The following is a 21113-nucleotide window of genomic DNA, read 5'->3' on the forward strand; positions in this document are numbered from 1 at the left end:
AATAAAACTTTGGGTATCTGGGCAGATCACCGCACAACACATTTGCGAACCTTATACTAATCACCAAATAACACACTAATAAACCTGCAAACTAATGCTAAGTCGAAGCTATTCGATTACTATAGTCCCTGCCAATTGACAGATGGCAGGGACTAATAAGGATTCACCCTTCATAGTTATGGATTGTCGTTGCCATCGTATTCATACTTTCCATACCTTAATGTTACTTCCCATATTGTGTTCAGCTTTATTTATTTTGGTTATGTAAGAAATTAAAATACCAACATATATAATAAAGTTATGAACCAAAACAAGTAAAAAATCCATTTTTAAGAAGAAACGAATTTCAAAATTCCACAACGGACGTGGGTTGAAATCAAACCCGAAAATTAAAATAACAATATGTATCTGCATATCCAAACGACGAAAATGAAGGGAGAAAATTGGTTGGGTTGAAATCGACATAATTATATTGTTATTAGTATTATTATATATTTAAAATTTTATATTATTATATATTTAAAATTTTAAAATTTTTATATTATTATATATTTAAAATTTTACTATTATATTATTATCGATAATATTATAGATTCGTTTACCTATAATTTTTTTTTAAAAGTATACGAAGATTTAGATCTTACCATTTAAGATCTTTAAATATATTTATGAATTTCAAGTTAAAACAAAGTTAAGTTAATATATTAAAAAATTTAATTTAATTTTGTATTTCAAAAATATTAAAGTTATTATATTATTAAGGAAAAATATAAAATTAAATGACAAAGCTTAGGCTTCTAAAATATGGACTTACATTAGGGGAGGAGGATTGACTTAGATGAGAGGAAAGGGATATTGTTTTATACGAATATGTAAATTCAAAGAATTTTATTTTTTTCAACTTTAATAGGAAATAAAGGTTTTATTCTACATTTATTGGAATAGATTTTTAAACCACTCTTATGCCTGCCACACGGCAGGTGTATTACGCATTCGAAAATACCTTGATTTTTTATTATTTTTTTTTTGACTAAAAATTAAATCGATTATGGATAATGTTTACGTTATAAAAATAAATCAATCATTTTTTTTAATTATTCTAATTAATTGTGATTTGTTAAAAGTGTTCGAGTCTTATTGTGAAATAAATTTTCGGTTGTCGTTACTATTACGTATATGCAGTCGGAACCCCGTACTGCCAAACTGACTATATGGTGTACCATCATCTATGCCAGACCCCATCAAAAACTAGGTCATTAGTCATATGTATTAAAGATATTTGTTTCAGAGTGATTGATAAGTATTAATAAATGTAGGGGAATCAAAAGTGGCATGCATGTGATTTGGAAAGTTGCCCTTTAGATTGGTAACTATTTCATTGCCACTTTGCATGAGCTATTCCAAACAATGTGAGAAACCCAAACCTTAATGAATGTTGGATATAATGGACGTTTTCTCATATTAAATTTCTAAATGGGGAAATGATTTTCATATAAAAAGATTATAAAAATTAGTTCAAATTTATTTAAATGACTAGCCAAGGGTTTTGCTTTATTTTGCTCAAAGTATATAGGTAGGATGTTTTTATTATTCGTTATATCAAAAGATATTGTGACGTAACTTAATATAAATATTATTCAAATATATCGGTTTGACAAAGATAATATATCAATTATATATTTATATTTTATTATAATTTCTAATTATTCACTAATAAAGAATTAAATAAATATATTTGGAAGTTATATTATTTAAATATATGAATTTAATAAAGTTATATATATATATATATATATATATGGCTGTGAAGTTTGGGGCTGCAGCATCTCCAGAGAATCATGGAGGAAGATTGAGCAAATCCAGAAGCGTTTTATAACTTATAACCTGAAAATTAAAAGTAATACACCCTATCCTATTCTCCTTATAGAAGCAGGTCTTTCATCTATTGAGAGCCTAGCTATGCTCAGGTTTCTGATGTACAAGCACAAGCTCAATAACATAGACAATCATAGACTTCCTAAGCTAGCTTTAAATTCCAGCCAAAACCACCTAAGGCTTAACCGAGGATGGCATAAGGACACAAAGGCCTGGTTAAACTATTGGGAGATCAATGAGAATGACGCTTTTCAAAATATAAATAACATTAAAGATATTGTTACTTCTAAGTTCAAAGAAAAATTGTGGTGTGAGAAAGATTTAGCGTCTAAAAGAAAATTAAGTTATTATAAGAAGGTCATCAACCCCACCCTTGAAGATCAAAAGTATCTCTCTATTCTAACTAGTTCAAAAAAGAAAATTAATATAGCAAACATTAGAACGAATTCTCATGAGCTCCATAGTGAAACTGGCCGCTGGGCAGTTCTTAAAACACCATGGATGGAAAGGATCTGCCATATTTGTGAGAATAGGAGCATCGAGGATGAAAACCACTTCCTCTTAGAGTGCCCTGCATACAACCACATTAGATCTCAATTTCACAACCTTTGTTACAATACTGACCTTCCTAGCCTTTTACAATGCCAAAATTATAGTGAACTCGGGAGGAAGCTTTTTGAGCATAGGAATAAAATCTTAAATCAAAATAAATAATTTGTCTTTTTAGGTCCCATAGATCATTATTTGGTCTCAGCGGACGTTAGCCATCATCATCATCATCATATATTATTTTATAATATGAGGTTTTTCTTTTTAAAAGGTCATAAATTCAAGTTTAGAAGAGTGGAATATAACATATGTATGTTTTTTTTAGAATTTAACAATAAAATCGTAAAAAGAAATGGGTCTTTGGTCCTTTGTCTCATAAATAAAAGGATCTCATATTAACCTTTTATTAAATTAAATCAATCATTAATAATGTTTAATTATAAAAAAATCAATCTATTTTTTTAATTATTTTCCAATTTTATTTTTTTGATTTGTGATCGGTTAAAAGTGTGAGTCTTATTGTGAAATAATTTTCGGAGCCAATGTATCCACTCAGAGCCTGTATTTCCATACTGCCTGTATGGTGTACCCTCATAGTGCGTGTGATAATTGCAGATAATTTCAGTGATATGGTTTACACATGACTATTTTGTTTGTGTTTTATTGTGAAATAATTTTTGGAGCCAATGTATCCACTCAGAGCCTGTATTTCCATACAGCCTGTATGGTGTACCCTCATAGTGCGTGTGATAATTCTAGATAATTTCAGTCATATGGTTTACACATGACTATTTTGTTTGAACACCATAAATGCATATTCATGTTTGCCTGTTGCTTGCTTGTCAATATCCAACCATAAAGAAATATGTAAGACGAAAAATAGGCATAGTATGTGACACACTGTAACAACTATCATCATTTAAGTATGTTTTAAAGATTAGCAGAACTTCCAATAGTAGTTACAACTTGTAATAGGTTCATTTTCACTTCTCGTCTGCATCTGACGGAACCTAGTCTCCCACTTCCCACATCTCTTGCATTTGAACTGATCACTCACAATCAAATAGTGCCATGTTTCTTATCTCATTATTCTCTAGCTTCCTCGCATCACTCGCCATTTCTTCTCCTCTCGTAACAGTCGGTCTCTCTGCTTCAATAACGATCAGTGTCTCTGCTTCAATTTACCGAGTAACAACTTTCCTCTTCAAATCTAGATTTCGCTCATCTCTCAGGTCATACATGATAGACCTATATTTCGCCTTTAGAACGCCCCTACCTTTTAAACGTTATTGTCTTCACAACAATCACAAAGCACTGATTGAAAAACATATTGTAATTAACTCATCAACTAAATTTAATAATATTTTAAATATATTTAAAAATTATTACCATTACTTATAAGGAAAAATATATTATTCAAAATAATTTATGAGTGACAATCCCTAGCATATTTTGTCTATATAAAATTTATATTAACCAAAGATAAATAATATCCAAATTAATTTAACATCAAACTAATAATTAAAATATTTATTCTAAATAAAATTAAATATAAACTATAATAAATAAATATACAACTAAAAATAACTTTCTCAAAATTTATTTTTTTTATTGTAATATTTTTATATTAAAAAAATATCTATATTTCTCATTTTTTAAAATTGAATTTGTTTTTAAGAACATCTATATTTTTCATATTTTTTTAATTGAATAAAAATTATTTTCATTAAGTTAAGAAGTGTTTGCAACATTTTAGTATTAGATAATTGTAACATTAAATAAATCATTATGTTTTAAATTTCAAGGTTAAGGGTCGATGTTTCATTTCCTAAAAAAAGTGTTTGTCCATTCAATCTAATTACTAATGATGTGGTATTTTAACTAATAACGTCTTTTTATTCTAATTTTTGTAATTTTATTTTTTTGAAAGAATTAAGCTTTAATGTAATTAATCATTATTTATGAGTGTGATATGGCATAGTTTCAGTCTTATCAAATATTATGGACTGTTTGTTTTTATATTCAGAGATCTTTTTGGAACAAAATTCTCATTACACGCTTGGGATGTTGAATTTCACCTTCATAATGAACAAATAACCAATATATCTCTAATTTTTTTTCTCTTTTGGGTTGAAGTAGTTCTATTAAATGCAAGGACGGAATAAAATAAGGTTGAGATAATTTTTATTATTTTATTAATAATTTTTTTTGAACTTTTATAGTACATTAAAACACTAACTAAAATTAAATGATGCTGAAAACATAAAATCAAATTAGTTATCACCATTTAACATCAATAGCCTAATGTGATTGTTCTAAAAGTTTCTGTCAAGCTTCTCTTCCATTCACATGCATCAATGAGGTTGATGATGAAAACCTTGAGTTCTTTCAGTTATTTATCAATTGCAATATTTTCTTTTATTATCTTTTACTTTAATAAAGTACATAGTACAAATTAATAATAAAAATAACATATTAAAACATATATTTTAATTTACCTATATTTAAACTAAATTAATTTAACCATATTTTAATCTAACACCACACATCGTCTTTTCCCATGGAAGCATTTCTAAAAGGAAGCTGTATCTTTTGTGGAAAATAATATAAAGTTTCCATACAAATCTATACAAATAACAGATTATAATGAAAAAATATGATATTAAAGTTTATTAATACTATAATGAATTATCTTGTTATTTTAATTGTAATTTTTATTAATATAAAGTTGTATGTCTTTATTCTTTTCTAACTCAAAAAGGAACCCTAGCTATACAACCTTGTTAAAAAGTTTAGAATTTTGCTCTCCCTTTTTCGAATTGTGCTCTCCCTTTTTCCATGCACGTATGTGTTTTTCTTTTTAAAAATTATGACATTTTGTTTGACAAATTAAGAAATTATTTCCCTTAATTATTTTATGTTATTTTAATTTAAATAGTATTTATTTTATTAAGTTTCTTAAAATACAAAAATATAATTTAATTTTTTTATTATTATTGTATATCATTTTAATTTAAATATACAATTAAAATAATATTCATATTATTAGAATTATTTAAAATTGAATTACTTTTAAATTTACTATATATTTTTTATTGAAAATTAAAATAGTAAAATTTTTAATAATTCTTATTTTGTAGAGTATGTTTAGACTCATCTTAATTTTGAATATAACAAATTTTTTGAGATGCAAGTATTTTTTTTATTGTAAAAATTGATGAAAGATTTATAATGAAGGAGATTTGATTCCTCTATATACTTAATAGATCTATCAATTAGTGTCAATTGTGCTTGGCAACAAAAAATCATTTGAACATATGATTAATCTAATCATTTTAAAATGTGTTAATCATGTCTAAAATTAATCTAATGATTCCTTCTCTTCTAAATCCCATGCAAATTGAATTTGTGTTTATATTAAATACTTGAATTTCATCCTCAAACACATGACACATTTAAACTTGAGCTAATTTATTAATCCCATCACAAAAAATTCATATGTAATATTCATATCAATGAGATTTACATACACTTTGGATATATATACCTTTTAAACATTTTTTTTCATAAATTTATTTCCTCTGTCTGTTTTAATCGATTTCCTTTTTGTTTTGTTCTTTTTCCCCTAATCGATTTCCTTTTTGTTTTGTTCTTTTTCCCCTTTTAATTGATTTCCTTTTTGTTTTGTTCTTTTCGGATATGGTTTTTTTCATTCATTTTTTTCTTGTCTTTTCTAATCAATTTCCTTTTTGTTTTGTCATTTTTCGATATGTTTTTTGTCATTCAGTTTTTTCTTTTATTTGTTTTATCTGTTTTTTAGTTTGTCATTTTTTGTGACTATTTTTGTTGATTCGTTCTTTGCTTCTCCATTTTTTTTTATGAAACTTTGTTTATTTCTATTTAAAATGGATCTAGGTTGAAGATTAGTATTGATTTAAGATATTTATTTTTCATTTTTGTTTAGTGTGGATCTAGCATAATAATTTTGTATCATATAAACCAATGAATATCATCAATAATTACTTTGTGCATACACAAAAAGAAATGCACTCTATTAATATAATTAATTTGAAAGAAATTCACATCATCCATCTAGTTACATCTCATCAAAAATTACATCTACATTAAAATAAATGCATTATCTATTATTTGTTATTATTTGTTGAGGACTTCTATGTCAACTTGCTCTTTTTTGCTCATTTCTATTTAATATGGATCTAGAGTAATGATTACTATGACACAAAAATCAATGTGTGTAATAAATAACTACTTCGTGCATACACTAAAATCATTGCAAAATATTAATCTAGAAAGAAATATACATCATCCATTTCACTGTAAAATTATCATTTACATTGAAATTAATGCATCTAGTACAAAAAATCAAATAGAAATATAAATCAACATCTACACTAAAATCAATAAACCTACTATGAAATAAAATTAAAAATTAATATTTATACTAAAATCAATACCCATATTTCAATAAAAAAATATTAATATAAAATTAATATACGGCTCTAATTATTTTACATATATTTCATGAAAAAAAATTAATAAAATAGAAAATTAATATTTATGTTAAAATCGATACACATATTTCAATAAAAACATATTAATATAAAATTAATATACACTCTAGTTAATTTAAATAAATTTCATGAAAATAAATTTTGAAATCAAAGGAACATTCGGAAACTTCTTAAATACCTTCTTCAAACTTTACGAGGCAACGTTTTTTTTTTCATAAATTATGACGACCTAAACACCTTGTCCTTGTCTTTAGAAATGCAAAATATTTATATATTTTATATGTTTCAGAAATATAAAATATATACATGTGGTAAATTTTAGTTTTAAGTTATCTAATTTTTCCAAATAATATATATATATATATATTTTAAATTTAAATGTTTATACTTATTTACGACAATTAAAATATTTTTCATATACATTTTTTATTTAATAAAGAAACATAAGAGCATCAAAAATTTGGTGGATTCTCCCTCAGAGAAAATTTTAAAGATGGAAGTTTATCTTAAAGTTCAAAAACTTTGACGAATTTTACTAGTACCTAATATGCAAACTCTATACTAATTCCTAATATGCAAACTTTAAAATATTTGGTGATATTTTTGTATAAATATTTATATTTCCAATGGTTTGATATTATTCTCTCTAAGATTTTGGCTATTGTTAAGGTAAAATAATTTTGTATTGTAAAATTTTGGCGAATCATTTTTAGGAAAAAATGGAAATTGGTAAATCTTGTTTTTGGAAAAAGCATGGAAAATTAGCCCACTTGCAAATATTAGCCCCTAAAATTTTCCCTATTCTCCCTTCAAGGAAACAACATAAATGTTAGAAAGGCACATCTATATCATCAAAAATGAATCTATTAAGTATATTTATTTTTGAAATGGAATTTCCCATTTATTCATAAAAGTTTCTTTTGCCCGTTATGCAAAATTATCTTGAATCTAGAATAGAACATATGTAGGAATGCATATATATGCATTGAAGGAAAAGTATTTTTTCTTCAAACATAAAATAGATTTATAATTCATATTAAGAATATAGATGTTTATATTCTCAATGGATTGAAATACTATAATTTTTTATTTTTTTCCTAAAACAAATGTATTTAATTTTTTCTAAAACTAAGTGTGGATAATTTTAGTTTTTTCTACATTGATCACCATGAGGTAGAAATACCATGGTATTATAAACATTCTAAATAATTTTACTTTTGTAAATAATAAAAATAATGATAACCAAGAGTAGTGGACATGAATGCCTTTAGGGTATCCAATATTACAAGTGAGGAAGGTAAGGGGGGAGTAGGGGATTTCCTTATGGTTACTTTTCATATATCTTTTTTTGTGTAAGTTAGAAGATTATATTATAGAACAGAGTATAATACAAAAAAATCTGCCGAGGCAGATCAAGCAGGGATGTACAATAAACGAGAGCTAATCACCTGCTTAGAAGTTTTGACACAAAAGGACCAAAAAGAAGCCCACCGCGCAGGGTGGCTCGAAACAGAGCAAAACAAAACTTTATCACTGATACTGCCGACACATTACAGTAAGAAACAACAACACAGACATGTTTATGCCGAGACAGAAGTAAGAAACAACAACACAGACATATAAATGCCGAGACAGAAAGAGGTCAGAGGAGAACTACACAGGTGCCTCCTTAGATGTATTTTCCCATCTGGCCGATGGTGTCCAGTCCTATCTCCCGCACATGGCGATCCACCTTCGCCTGCATTGCTTCAAGGGATTCGGGCTGGTCCGCAGCAGTGGTGGCCGGCTGTGGGGTCGGAGGAGCCGTGTTAATAGAGTCTCTCAGTAGCCTGATGAGCAGCGTTAGCATCCGATTGAGAGTTTTGACCGCCTCATGCACAGTGGAGATCTTGCTGTCCAGCACGCTATTGTAATCAATAATCTTAGCCATTTGTGCCTCTGTGAGGTTCACCTCTGTGACAATGTGCTGCTTCTCCTTTTCAATCGAATCCAGAGCCTTGGCTATTAGGGTCTTGGTGCGCCAGCTCTCCGCCTTGGTCCTGACAAATTGAGTTGCCCTTTTCGAGGGGGTTCCCGGGTCTTTCAGCCAGTCCACCTCCTCTGCAATTTCCTCCTCCGTTCTTCCTTCCTCCTCCTGCTTGGCTTGAGCTTCGAGTTCAGCAATCTTTCGTTTAATTCTTGCTACTGTCCGGGTTTCATAGCCTCCCTTGGCCTCCTGGAGGTCCCGGTTTGCTGCTGCGCAGCGACTTCCTCCCGCATCCATCACCGACGCTTCGTGTCTCTCCCGACTCAAGCCAATTCCGTTTACAGAATCAATCTCAATACGAACTTGAAGAACTGTGAGGAAGACAGGGCAGTTGCCCGCTGCTTTATAGCAAATTCCTTTGTGCATCCTCATGAGGATGGAGTTACTGCCTTTGAAGGTGGTAGTACTTTGATGATAAGTGTGATTGAGGATCGCACAAGCGAAGCTGACGCAGGTCGAATAGGAATGCAAATGGCTGCTTCCAGTCTGACTGACCTTAAGCCAAGTGTTTGGTACTTTCCATCGGTGGGGATGGTGGAAGGTTATGTTTGAGATGCCCCGTATGCTTGCATGCTTAATCTTGATCCGCGGAGCCTTGTTCCACCTCTTCTCACGCAGAATTGCCATTAATGGCATTGAAACCTTGCAATACGGATCCACTCCATGCGTATTGATTGTGCTTTTGCTGAGGTTGTGCATCCCGTTTCTCGAACTGTAATGATCGCCTCTCTGAAAAACCTGCCGCCGCCAGGAGCTCCACCGTTTAAGATGTCCTATCATCCCGTAGAATGGTTTGGGCTTATATCCACAACCGGTATCCTTATAATTCCGATACCGAGGCCGAATGCCATCACCTATTAAGGTTGGCTGGCCTGGATTAAGTCTTTTGCCGCCAGCTGTTCGCATGTAACTTTAATGATTGGGCAATCGACCTCATGCCAACACCTGTCCATGACAATGTTCGGGTTGTCAGCTCCAAAGTTTGCCAGATGATCCGCCAGACCATTAGCCTTTCTCCTCACGGTCTGGAAGGTTAAGCCTCTCATCTCCGTAATTAGTTCTGCTATGCTTTCCGTTGCTTTGGCTAACCTCCAATATTTGGTAGCCTTGCTAATGCTCGTTCCTGCTTGGAGGCGTTTAGCCGCCAGGTTACTTTTCATATATCATTTAGCAAGGTGTCTTTCCTATATTATTGGAACAAGAAGACGTGGTGGGGAACTTCTTGGTACAAAGAATGAATGAAAAATTTGAGTGGGAGGAGAGAGGTAAAAAAAAATAAAGGAAAAGAGAAGTTGAAGGGATCATGACAAGAAAAAAGTGTATTTCTTATAAAAAGTGCAATGAAACCATGAAATCTAAAAGGAAGTTTTGTGACATCCCTTAGAAAGAGCACTAGGGTGACAGAAATATGAGGGACTAAGACTTAGATGACGAAGTCCACTTGTGTCGTGAGAGGTAGGAAATGTGAGTGTTTATTTTAGGAAGAAGAATATACAAGATACAAATTACGTAGGCATGTATGATGCTCACAGGATACCAATCCATAAAACTAATTACAATGAGTGACATGATGTTGATGGATCTTATCTGAGGTGTGCCATGAGACTAGTAAGTTGAAGTACAAATATGTATTTCTTTTAGGGGAACTCGTGAGAGAAAAATGAAGCTTTGACACAAACATCTCGATGATTGTGATCTAAATTAAGATGTTTAAAGTGTGGCTGAAGAATACCATACCACACATAAGTTATTCAAGTGAATACTAGAAAATGCAACTTTTATATAGTACAACTAACCTTGTTATAATAGATAGTCTAATTAAAACAAAAATGAGTCTAATAAAAGAAAATAAACATGATGACTTTCTTTGTTTCTTCATAGGTTCATCATTTTGGATGGTAATGGGAACCAAGGTACTACTTTGTTCCTAAAATTTGTGATATGATGTTAGAAAGATGGAAGCAATGATGGTAAAGGAACAGGTTCCTTTAAAATAAAATTGTATATAGGTCAGGTACCACATTGGTAAGGTAGTGAAGTGTTTTTATGATAGACAAGATCAACAGAGCCAAGTGAGACTTGGTAGACTTCCCTTGGATGAATCATAATGAATGGATGAGAAAAAGGAAATTGTGAAGGCATCATGGGACAAATAAGGCTCTAGAGTCCTAAGGAGTACCAAAGATGATACTTAGTGGGTTGATGTTTGTACTATTATTATGGGTATACATGAGGACACGTGATAGTGAACCACAACCAGGGTGGTTAAGGACATAGCTAAAGGTCATTATGGGGGACCAAGTAGACCTAGGAAATTTCTAATGCAAATTATTTTCTAAGAGTGAGTGCGACGACCATCAATAAAGAGAAAGGAATGGATGGGGTGATCAAAGAAGGTTTCTCCCAACATAATTGTGGTACACTAGCTAATTAAATATCAAAAAATATTTGGGGGATGTAGAAACATGAATTTGGGTGCTCCAATGAAAATAGTGACTTGCACAATAGTGTAAGTTGGAAATTAAGAAAGGTGGGGGCCCAATTGGTTGGTATCTTAGTGGATTTATGAATGGAGGTTGAATATGCACTGAAATAAATTATGATAAGGAAATGAGATGCTAAATGCATATCCAATGGCACATTTTGAAGTAACTAATGAAATTGCTACTTAGGAGCTAACTAGGAAAGGTTAACAAAATTTTAAGAAAATAGGCACGTGGTGAACATGAACAGGATGTAATAAAAAGGACTCCTAATATAGATTATAACACAACATAGATTATAGTATTACAAGGGGTGCTATATAGTTTAGAAATTTGTGTGGGTGGAAAGGATTAATGGGCTAGCTGCAACTATAAAGTAGAGGTGAAGGTGGTGGAAGCATTCTTAGTCAAGTATTAGGGGCCATATTGTTCGTTTTATGGGAGTGACTTGGTAAATTTAAGGAGTTAAGTGGGGGTTCCTACAATTCCATTTTGAAAATGCAAATACATTTAGGTTCAAAGATTTCCCCCCATTTTAACATGCCATGGGGCATTAGCAATGAGTGACCAATGGAGTATTTCCAAAGAAAATCAAGAATCACGAGTGAAATAATTGATGATAAAAATGGAAAATAATGTAAACCACTTGAAAAATGGAAAAAGTTCCTTTGATGCACTTGTAAGGAGTCAAGGCTAGAGTAGGGTCCCCTAGGTGATTTTTTTGAATGAGAAAATGGTTCATACCATTGTGTAGAGTGGGCCATGATGATTCCAAAGCTTTAAGTGGCTTGATAAATGTATGTTGTGTGCTTTTGAATGATGAAAAAGAAATATAAAGATATGTTGGGTGTGGAACCTGATTATCTTCCTCATTGTTTAGAGGTTTTTTGTTTCAATCGTGTTGGATCCCTATTCCTAACGGGTGGTAAATTTCACCAATTTAATTGTCGTTAGGGAGGTCCAGGGGGGAGACGACGAATTTTATGAACCCACAACCCTCCCCCACCCTGGTGGCATTTCGGGTGTAGTGCCCTTGAAACTAAAAATAGATGAAAATATGCCTCGCAAAATATTGCAATTTCGTAGTCAGTTTGGGTCGTTCATTAGGCGGATGATCTAATTGTAGAAAATATGTTAATATAGGGTTTTTCCCCTTAGAAGGCAACCCTTGGTTTATATGAGGGAATTGTATTGCAGTTGTGGATTATTATTCTGAGCGAGAAAGAGAGAGGAGATTGTGTGAGAGCGGAGAGGAAATTACAACGGATCTATTGTAGGTTTTATCTCTTCATTTTGTTGGATAATATAAAAGGAAGGACTAGTTATTTCTTTGTGGACGTAGCCCAAATTGGATGAACTGCGTATATCTATGTCTCTCTTGTTTTATGTGTTTCTGAAATATTTTTTGTATTTCATTCCGTTGTTAATTAATTTCTAACAAGATGGAGCATATAAAAGGGGATGTACCCACATTTCCATGTTATTTGCACTTTATGACTAGTGTGTGAAGAGTTGATAAGTGTTGTTGACATGTGCATTGAGCTACTAGAGCACTGCTATGAGATGGATTTTAGTTGCAAGAGAGGTAGTTCAGTCCCAACACTTCATCTTAATGACTTTTTGCATTAGATTTAGGTTTTGCAAAGGATGATGATTCATCAGGAAACCTTGCATTCATATTTCTATGGCTTAGTATGTAATACATGGAGTTATAATTAGCTATTACCTTGGTAATATATGTAGTAAGATATAATGTCACAGCCTTTGGATGGATGTACCAAAATACGGGAAAGACTCTAATCCTATTCATAATTTGGGAGTAGCCCAAACATATTTTTTTTGGATATAGTAAATGGCATGTTCTCATTTTTCATCTCCTTCTTGAACAAGCACCCTAGTGATGGCTCCATTAAGCACCCTAGTGATGGATCCATTAGATGCCTATAAGTATAGGTTGTAGTCCCTTATGAAATTAGGAGGAATAATGAGAGAAGATTTAAATAGTATATTTTTTAAGATGTCAAAATATTGTTGGGTCTACTCATCCCATACGAAATAGGTATGTTCATGCAAAATTCATAAAAATCATGACTTTAGTTCGCATAGTTAGGAATAAAGCATCCTAGAAAATTGGTTTTTCCTTGGAAGCTTATAATTAGCACAAAGTTTTATGATGAAAGATCTTACAAATGGCTTGGAGAGGTCCACCATAATGTATTTCTTAGACATAATGAACCCAAGAAAAAATTCAAAAAATACAAAAAACACACACTTGAGGGGGTTTAAATTGATGTTGTATTCCTTGCAATGTTATAAAATTATATGAAGATATTTAAGATGTTGAGATGACTTCTTAGAACAAGCAATGGAATCATATAAGTAAGGATGAGGTGAGTAAAATAATGAAAGATGTCGTTCATTTCTTTTTGGGAGGCGGTTATAGCTTTTTCATTATGAGAATTTTGAGGTAAAGGTTAGCTTCCTATTCAGAATCAATAAGTCCAAAATAATAAAATTATGAAACTTGGAAAATATAATTCCTACTTGTTTTTGATGTGTTCATCAATTATACAATGAGTATGTTCCTAATACTTAAGAGTTTGTTGAGGTCTAGTTGGTTGATAGATTCTCTCCAACTAATTATCCTCCTAAATTAGTGTGTGGTTGAGGTATTCACTCAACCAAGAAATTACATGTCCAAGATAGACTATCTTGAGACATAGCTTCCTGTATATATATTAAATCATCATTCTTTGTGAATATAAGACATTTAAGCTTAAAAACCATTCTCCACCATGTTTTTCTCTTTTGAATTAAGTTTTTATTTTCTTTAATTATTTTCATGTTTTTGTCTATTGAATTAAGTTTTTATTTTATTTAATTATTTACAATTAAGGAAAAGAGAAGTTGAAGGGATCATGACAAGAAAAAAGTGTATTTCTTATAAAAAGTGCAATGAAACCATGAAATCTAAAAGGAAGTTTTGTGACATCCCTTAGAAAGAGCACTAGGGTGACAAAAATATGAGGGACTAAGACTTAGATGACGAAGTCCACTTGTGTCGTGAGAGGTAGGAAATGTGAGTGTTTATTTTAGGAAGAAGAATATACAAGATACAAATTACGTAGGCATGTATGATGCTCACAGGATACCAATCCATAAAACTAATTACAATGAGTGACATGATGTTGATGGATCTTATCTGAGGTGTCCCGTGAGACTAGTAAGTTGAAGTACAAATATGTATTTCTTTTAGGGGAACTCGTGAGAGAAAAATGAAGCTTTGACACAAACATCTCGATGATTGTGATCTAAATTAAGATGTTTAAAGTGTGGCTGAAGAATACCATACCACACATAAGTTATTCAAGTGAATACTAGAAAATGCAACTTTTATATAGTACAACTAACCTTGTTATAATAGATAGTCTAATTAAAACAAAAACGAGTCTAATAAAAGAAAATAAACATGATGACTTTCTTTGTTTCTTCATAGGTTCATCGTTTTGGATGGTAATGGGAACCAAGGTACTACTTTGTTCCTAAAATTTGTGATATGATGTTAGAAAGATGGAAGCAATGATGGTAAAGGAACAGGTTCCTTTAAAATAAAATTGTATATAGGTCAGGTACCACATTGGTAAGGTAGTGAAGTGTTTTTATGATAGACAAGATCAACAGAGCCAAGTGAGACTTGGTAGACTTCCCTTGGATGAATCATAATGAATGGATGAGAAAAAGGAAATTGTGAAGGCATCATGGGACAAATAAGGCTCTAGAGTCCTAAGGAGTACCAAAGATGATACTTAGTGGGTTGATGTTTGTACTATTATTATGGGTATACATGAGGACACGTGATAGTGAACCACAACCAGGGTGGTTAAGGACATAGCTAAAGGTCATTATGGGGGACCAAGTAGACCTAGGAAATTTCTAATGCAAATTATTTTCTAAGAGTGAGTGCGACGACCATCAATAAAGAGAAAGGAATGGATGGGGTGATCAAAGAAGGTTTCTCCCAACATAATTGTGGTACACTAGCTAATTAAATATCAAAAAATATTTGGGGGATGTAGAAACATGAATTTGGGTGCTCCAATGAAAATAGTGACTTGCACAATAGTGTAAGTTGGAAATTAAGAAAGGTGGGGGCCCAATTGGTTGGTATCTTAGTGGATTTATGAATGGAGGTTGAATATGCACTGAAATAAATTATGATAAGGAAATGAGATGCTAAATGCATATCCAATGGCACATTTTGAAGTAACTAATGAAATTTCTACTTAGGAGCTAACTAGGAAAGGTTAACAAAATTTTAAGAAAATAGGCACGTGGTGAACATGAACAGGATGTAATAAAAAGGACTCCTAATATAGATTATAACACAACATAGATTATAGTATTACAAGGGGTGCTATATAGTTTAGAAATTTGTGTGGGTGGAAAGGATTAATGGGCTAGCTGCAACTATAAAGTAGAGGTGAAGGTGGTGGAAGCATTCTTAGTCAAGTATTAGGGGCCATATTGTTCGTTTTATGGGAGTGACTTGGTAAATTTAAGGAGTTAAGTGGGGGTTCCTACAATTCCATTTTGAAAATGCAAATACATTTAGGTTCAAAGATTTCCCCCCATTTTAACATGCCATGGGGCATTAGCAATGAGTGACCAATGGAGTATTTCCAAAGAAAATCAAGAATCACGAGTGAAATAATTGATGATAAAAATGGAAAATAATGTAAACCACTTGAAAAATGGAAAAAGTTCCTTTGATGCACTTGTAAGGAGGCAAGGCTAGAGTAGGGTCCCCTAGGTGATTTTTTTGAATGAGAAAATGGTTCATACCATTGTGTAGAGTGGGCCATGATGATTCCAAAGCTTTAAGTGGCTTGATAAATGTATGTTGTGTGCTTTTGAATGATGAAAAAGAAATATAAAGATATGTTGGGTGTGGAACCTGATTATCTTCCTCATTGTTTAGAGGTTTTTTGTTTCAATCGTGTTGGATCCCTATTCCTAACGGGTGGTAAATTTCACCCATTTAATTGTCGTTAGGGAGGTCCAGGGGGGAGACGACGAATTTTATGAACCCACAACCCTCCCCCACCCTGGTGGGATTTCGGGTGTAGTGCCCTTGAAACTAAAAAAAGATGAAAATATGCCTCGCAAAATATTACAATTTCGTAGTCAGTTTGGGTCGTTCATTAGGCGGATGATCTAATTGTAGAAAATATGTTAATATAGGGTTTTTCCCCTTAGAAGGCAACCCTTGGTTTATATGAGGGAATTGTATTGCAGTTGTGGATTATTATTCTGAGCGAGAAAGAGAGAGGAGATTGTGTGAGAGCGAAGAGGAAATTACAACGGATCTATTGTAGGTTTTATCTCTTCATTTTGTTGGATAATATAAAAGGAAGGACTAGTTATTTCTTTGTGGACGTAGCCCAAATTGGATGAACAGCGTATATCTATGTCTCTCTTGTTTTATGTGTTTCTGAAATATTTTTTGTATTTCATTCCGTTGTTAATTAATTTCTAACAAGATGGAGCATATAAAAGGGGATGTACCCACATTTCCATGTTATTTGCACTTTATGACTAGTGTGTGAAGAGTTGATAAGTGTTGTTGACATGTGCATTGAGCTACTAGAGCACTGCTATGAGATGGATTTTAGTTGCAAGAGAGGTAGTTCAGTCCCAACACTTCATCTCAATGACTTTTTGCATTAGATTTAGGTTTTGCAAAGGATGATGATTCATCAGGAAACCTTGCATTCATATTTCTATGGCTTAGTATGTAAGACATGGAGTTATAATTAGCTATTACCTTGGTAATATATGTAGTAAGATATAATGTCACAGCCTTTGGATGGATGTACCAAAATACGGGAAAGACTCTAATCCTATTCATAATTTGGGAGTAGCCCAAACATATTTTTTTTGGATATAGTAAATGGCATGTTCTCATTTTTCATCTCCTTCTTGAACAAGCACCCTAGTGATGGCTCCATTAAGCACCCTAGTGATGGATCCATTAGATGCCTATAAGTATAGGTTGTAGTCCCTTATGAAATTAGGAGGAATAATGAGAGAAGATTTAAATAGTATATTTTTTAAGATGTCAAAATATTGTTGGGTCTACTCATCCCATACGAAATACGTATGTTCATGCAAAATTCATAAAAATCATGACTTTAGTTCGCATAGTTAGGAATAAAGCATCCTAGAAAATTGGTTTTTCCTTGGAAGCTTTATAATTAGCACAAAGTTTTATGATGAAAGATCTTACAAATGGCTTGGAGAGGTCCACCATAATGTATTTCTTAGACATAATGAACCCAAGAAAAAATTCAAAAAATACAAAAAACACACACTTGAGGGGGTTTAAATTGATGTTGTATTCCTTGCAATGTTATAAAATTATATGAAGATATTTAAGATGTTGAGATGACTTCTTAGAACAAGCAATGGAATCATATAAGTAAGGATGAGGTGAGTAAAATAATGAAAGATGTCGTTCATTTCTTTTTGGGAGGCGGTTATAGCTTTTTCATTATGAGAATTTTGAGGTAAAGGTTAGCTTCCTACTCAGAATCAATAAGTCCAAAATAATAAAATTATGAAACTTGGAAAATATAATTCCTACTTGTTTTTGATGTGTTCATCAATTATACAATGAGTATGTTCCTAATACTTAAGAGTTTGTTGAGGTCTAGTTGGTTGATAGATTCTCTCCAACTAATTAGCCTCCTAAATTAGTGTGTGGTTGAGGTATTCACTCAACCAAGAAATTACATGTCCAAGATAGACTATCTTGAGACATAGCTTCCTGTATATATATTAAATCATCATTCTTTGTGAATATAAGACATTTAGGCTTAAAAACCATTCTCCACCATGTTTTTCTCTTTTGAATTAAGTTTTTATTTTCTTTAATTATTTTCATGTTTTTGTCTATTGAATTAAGTTTTTATTTTATTTAATTATTTACAATTGGTATAAGAGCTATTGCATTACCCCATGTGAAGTTAATGGATGTTGTGAGAAAATGAGCCAAGTTGTGTAAAGTCTAATTGTATAAGGTCGTTGAGCCTATGGAAAGAGTTGCATACCGGCATATTTGCGTACCTGCGTAGCTGTGGAAAGAGTTGCGTACCTGGAATGAGATACCAAAGGAAAGCATCGGATTGATCGTATGAGAGTCGGTGGAGGTTGTGAAAGCGTGTGGACTTGTGCATGGAATTGTGCGTAAAGCCGAAGCGTTGTGAACGGTGTTGAAGCCTGTGCGTGAAGCCTAACGTGTTGAATCATGTGTAAAGCTAAAGTATTTGAAGCCGGTGATTGAAGCTTGTGCGTGGAGCATCATTGAGAGAAGTTGTGGTTGTATCCACTGTGCAGAACTTTGATATTGACTGTGATCGCTCAACGTATCAGCAGAACGTGATCGATGGCGATATTTTTGGTCTAAGAACGTGATCGATGACGATATTTTTGGTCTAAGAAAAAAAAGCTCTCTGTCATGCACTAAGATTGGACCTTGATCATCGCATAAATAAAATGCGGTCAACAGTTGGAGTTCTTTTAAAATCGATGTATTGAATTGGTCGCAGAGTTTTAGTTTTGCAATTAACATTCAGTTCTCTGCATGATATATTAATGAATTAGAGTTTAAGTTTGCTGGACCTTGAGGGAAAATTTCCCAGATACTTGCATTGGGATTCGTTGGGAAATACTTGGTTTTAATAAGAGATGTTTGCATTTCAGTGAATCGATAACAGAGTTGTGCATTTGTATTGAGCGTCGGAGCATGGTAAGAAACCGTGTTGCGAAGGAGATCTATGTACGACCTCCATGGAGCAGCGTGAATTGATGCCAGATTGTATGATCATGAATAAAATGTGGAGATCATGATTGATTATTTTAAGATCACTTAAATCCGGGAGTCTTTAATTCTGAGGTTCAAATGTGTTATTTTTTTAAGGCCATACTCCACACTATGAAGTCGCATCCTTCCCTGGACCCACTCCATGATCTTAGCTAATAAATATGGAGTTCATCGAATCTGGATTCAAACGAATAGCCAGAACTAGAGAGATCTGGGCCGCAATAGGTTTTATTTGCCAATTATTCTGAACTCCTCTGGACTATAAACCATATCCTACAGAGACGTCATCCAGTGAGCAAAAAACAAAGAATGGGAATTAAGCGCAGGCACAGAAATCAGGATTGTTAAGGGAAACAACTAAAATAAACCTGCAAAAAAATAAAAGGAAAAATGATGAAGTGTAAATAGATAATAACTCTACCTTTCCTGTGATTTGTGTGTACATAGCAAACACATCTTGAACCATTGTCTCAAAATGTGTGGTTGCATCATAGCTCTGCAGGAAAAAATTCTCTACATTATGGTACCTTCCTAGACTTGATAATAAAAAGTTATCCATACATAAATGCAAAAGTCAAAGAAAATATGGGAAGACCATTTACTTTTGATATGAAGAAATTTTCAAGAGATGGTTCATTAATAGGTTCATATATATCTTAAATGTCAAAAAACATCTCATCAACTGCTCCAAGCAAATTTAATCCTGGTTGTAATTCTTTCTCAGGTTGGTCAGTCTCTGCTTCTGTTGAAACAAATGCAATGTATTTTCCTTTGGGAGAAACATTATGTGAATGGGAACAACAAAATACATACCTACAAAATGAAAGGTGAAGAAAAGTCATGTAAATTACAAAGTAGAGGGTACTGTAAAAACCTGTAATCTGCAATCATAAATCTACATTGATGCATTTACATGTATATCGTCCATAAATTTTGGAAAAACCTTGTTATTAAGAAACTATGGTCTGTAATGAGGGAAAAATATGAATTCCTCCTATTCATCCAAAAAAGCACAAGGCAAAAAATATTATTTTTGAAAAGACAAAATATGAATCAGAGGATATACATATCATATTTGTGTCCAAGTTGCTTTTGAGGCAAAATAATCTGCAGTGATTGTGAATCATTTGTATTTGGAATGGGGTGGCTCATGATGAAAATTTCTTGAGAAACCTTACCTATATTCTTAACCTGACAAAAAAACAAAATGTTAGGTAGCATGACATAGGAATATTCTACAACTATTCTATAATAAAAATAAAAGAAAAAATGATCAAGTGTAAATGGGGTGGATCATGATACAAAATGCTCGAGAAACTTATTTATCTTCTTAACCTGACTTAAAGAAAACATGTTAGGCAGCATGAAATAGGAATATTTTACAACTATGTTATAATAAAATATCTTTTAAGTTTCAGATCATGGAAGTAAAATTACCTTATTAGGTAGATATGATGGATCACAAACAATTTTTTTACATCTGGTAGTTTCACCTTCTGATGTCACCCCATTTACTTTACCTTCTTCATCAAATGTCATCTGTGCATTTACAAAATAAATTTATAAACAAATTATAAAATCATAATAATTCATCTAGTGGGAATGAAAAATGTGGTTTGCGTATTTCTTAAAAATGTTGAAATGATTAAATAGAATCATTCAAGCAATTACACAATGACCCAAATTGAAAGTTTGCAAAATACTTATATTATTAACTATGGGAAATAATATTTTAGTGGCACAGCTGGTTCTCTAAGTAATCCTCA

General features: G+C 32.1%; 1 pseudogene; it reads right to left on the bottom strand.

The window, feature by feature from the left end:
* Positions 1 to 19663: 19663 nt before the first annotated feature.
* Positions 19664 to 20886, bottom strand: LOC149180983 (guanosine nucleotide diphosphate dissociation inhibitor 1-like; annotated as a pseudogene).
* Between the last annotated feature and the right edge of the window lie 227 nt (positions 20887 to 21113).

Source organism: Pinus tabuliformis, chromosome 3_2 (assembly GCF_031772625.1).
Source record: "Pinus tabuliformis cultivar Carrire ecotype Pingquan chromosome 3_2, CPIR1, whole genome shotgun sequence".
Taxonomy (NCBI): Eukaryota; Viridiplantae; Streptophyta; class Pinopsida; order Pinales; family Pinaceae; genus Pinus; species Pinus tabuliformis.